Source organism: Aplysia californica, unplaced genomic scaffold, assembly GCF_000002075.1.
Source record: "Aplysia californica isolate F4 #8 unplaced genomic scaffold, AplCal3.0 scaffold00032, whole genome shotgun sequence".
In the NCBI taxonomy this organism is placed as follows: domain Eukaryota; kingdom Metazoa; phylum Mollusca; class Gastropoda; order Aplysiida; family Aplysiidae; genus Aplysia; species Aplysia californica.
The window spans coordinates 1,545,251-1,548,467 of NW_004797302.1; the positions used below are offsets into that span (position 1 = coordinate 1,545,251).

At 41.3% G+C, this 3,217-nt stretch overlaps 1 protein-coding gene across 5 annotated transcripts in view; it reads right to left on the reverse strand.

Moving 5' to 3' along the window:
- LOC101848720 (lachesin) overlaps positions 1–1,551 on the reverse strand; it is a 122,075-nt gene extending 120,524 nt beyond the window's left edge. For 3 of the 5 annotated variants that reach the window (XM_005091577.3, XM_005091580.3, XM_005091575.3), the window contains exon 1: positions 1,371–1,551. The gene's annotated coding sequence lies outside the window, so the exon portion shown is untranslated. Of the gene's footprint in view, positions 1–1,325 lie in introns of all 5 variants that reach the window. The other 2 variants (XM_005091579.3, XM_013091314.2) reach the window with 1 other exon arrangement.
- Positions 1,552–3,217: the final 1,666 nt, after the last annotated feature.

Consider the following 3,217-nt stretch of genomic DNA (forward strand, 5'->3'; position numbering starts at 1 on the left):
ATCATCCTCATCATTGTCATTACTACCGTTATCAGCATAATATGTTTGTTACTGTTCCTATCATTATCATCATTATCAATGTTTGTTATGACACTGTTTTATTACATTGTATCATTACTTACTATTATCATTCAAAAACAAAATGTTGTTGTCGTATTTTATCTACTGTAAAGCTATTACTCAGACGCGGCACTCAGTCCCATGTTGGTACACAAACAGGAGAAAATTTCGAACCTGCACAGGGATTTAAACCTGAAACTTCCTCTTTGTCGTAAGTTTTGCGAGTTCAATTTGTCACAGCAGCCACTTAGCAGCTGATAAGAACGATTTTTCCCCCGTATCCTTATCAGAGAGCTGCTGTTCTAATAACTGCCATTTAAATAGCTTGCTCGAACTGAAACGTGATTTTTATCTGGCTGGAATAGACACGAAAAAAGAAACTTTCTTTAAAGGCATCATAACTATTAACAAATGTATTGTCCTAGCTTTTCCAGTACCGGTATGTCACAACTCTGAGTAACCTATGGCGCTCAAATGACCTTATGCCGTTGCGAGCGCCGTAAAACCTCTACTAAAACAAAAAATGAGAAACCTTGTTACCAAGAAATGCTCATATGAGTTATCTTCCCTTTTCGCAGCGGTGTTTGTTTATGTAGTTCGTAATTACCACCACTTGAAAAAAACTCATTCCTGAAACAAGTAGAAGTGCTCGCGCTGGTTTGTGAGTGTGTGTGGGGGGGTATGTGTGTATGTGTGTATGTGTGTGTGTGTGTGTGTGTGTGTGGGTGTGTGTGTGTTTGTGTTGGTGTGAGTGTGTTTGTGTGTGTGTGTGTGTGTGTGTTTATGTTTGTTTGTGTGTTTGTGTTTGTTAGTGTGTGTTAGTGTGTGCGTGATTGTGTGTGTGATTGTGTATGTCAGGGCATGTGTGCGTGTACGTGCGTGTGTGTGTGTATGTCTGTGTGCGTATCTGTGTGAGTTTGTTTATGAGTGTGTTTATGTGTGTGTGGGAGAGTTTGTGGGTGAGTGAGTGGTGAAACACCAACCAATGTGCCATCGTGTGGACAATAAAGATTTGTCTTAACTTATCTTATTTTCAAAATCTTTACGACAGGTAAGCAGCAGGAATCTATGTTAACTGCATTTTGGATGAACACCCATTCAACCAAACAGCTACGTACTAACACATCACTTCATGTAACCACAATAACACTAATTAACAGTTCTTATAGCACAAAACTCCCAAGGATTCCAAGACAGTACGAATTGCTGTTAAGTCCTCTATCATCTTTACTCGGAACGATTATTATAATCCCTTTATTACGAACTCTCTTTTCCAAGGATGAGTACGAATTGTTGTAATTTCTAATTACCGTCACTTGAAAACAGTTGTAATAACTCCGTCTATCAATGCGATTAGATTAATCCAAGTGATGGCCATATGACTCGATCACATGATCCCCAAAGTTGTCGTCCATCCCACGAGGAGAGAGGCGGGTTCAGTACTCGCGCACGGCACGGCGAGCGGCAGGTTACCCCCACCTGCGACACACACACGCGCGCACACACACCGCTGCTTACCCTCCACGCCCGCCTCGGTCGCGCCTTCTTTCGTGTTCCTTCGCGCATGCGCGTGGGGGCTGTGATTTTGCCAGTTTCCTTCGATCCCTCCTCCTGCCGGCGTGGGCAGAAGGGGTTGCGAGTGAGCCCCGTGGCGTTTGATGAGTGGTCAAACGGTCTTTTGTGTAGAGGGGTACTGGACACAGCGAAAGAACGCCAGATGGCATCGTCATGACGCCTGTACTCTCTCTGCTGCTGCTGCTGGTCAAAGACGTGTGGATGTTACGAAACATTGGGGCATTGCCTGTAATATTTCTCTTTTCCCTTAGGGAAACACATGTCCGCCTAACAATTTAATTAATTGATATTTAGAATTAAGTTATAGTATCATTATCAGAGACATAACAAACAGTATTCCGGAGAACGAAGTCTATATTATTTTACATGCCGGCTTCTTAAAATTGTTTGTATGCGTCAAGTATCATATTTTCTATTGTTTATTTTCAATGTCTAAATTCTAAATTAAATCTTTCTGACTTGAACATAATCGATCTGAAGACCATGTCAGAAGTATTTGGCTATTGTGCAACAGAACTTGAAACTGGGAGTAGGACAGGGAAGCAGACAGAAAAGCAAGATAGATAAAAATTAAAATAAGGCTATGATGATGATGATGACGGTGGTGATGGAGAGGTAATATTTCTGTAATATTTGAATTTGTGTTTTTGAAAATAAAGGAATATTTCGTTTCCCTGAATTACGCGGTGAGAAAAAACTATCTATAGAAACAGTTTTGACATCAGTTTTTGCTGCAACCATACGTATTATTATACCTTCCAAGGCTGTGGCCAACTGCACAAGGGAGACTGAAACACAATATTATTTTAAAAACTAGAATTTAGTACAATTTACCCATGGCGTTGAGCTTCATTTTTGGGCAGTATGTGAAGCTCATCTAACCTCCACTTTTCCCTAGTTAGTACCGTCCAAGTTGTCTAAAGCGGCCACCCATTGTCGAGGAATAAAGTGGAACCAGCTCTAATGGCTACCTGTTAAGAGAATCAAAAGTACAAATGACAATTACTTACTTACTTGACTTTATCCGTCCTCTTGTACCCCTAGCTCTCACTGGCAAAAATTGAAGGCAAATGAGGCAGGGGTAGGCCCAGAACAACATACTTAGGGAACCTAAACAAATTGGTAACTGGGAAAGATCAGGGAAACGTAGCTTTTTTGAGAGCATCCGAGCAAAGGAATAAAATGGAAAACCACGATCGCCGATGTCTGTCGCAGATCTGGCACTGGATGATGATGTTGATGTACCTCTAGGGCGTCGAGGAAAGAAAGAGCTTCCTGTCTCTAGCAAGTTTGATGGCGTGGCAGGGTGGGATATTGTATGTTCTCAAGGTATCCTTCACTCACTGGATCAAGGTCTTTCTTGGTCTTCCTCTTGCCTTGTACCCTGATACTTTCCTATAGTAGGCTTTACTGGCAATGACCAATTCCCTCCCTATTTTTTTCCTTATAATGACCAAGACGTCCACCACTTTTCTTCTTGACCATGGGTTGCCATCCTGAACTTAACGATATTTTGATTACATTTAAGGATTTTTGTGCCATGATGATGACAATGATGATGACAATGATGATGATGATGATG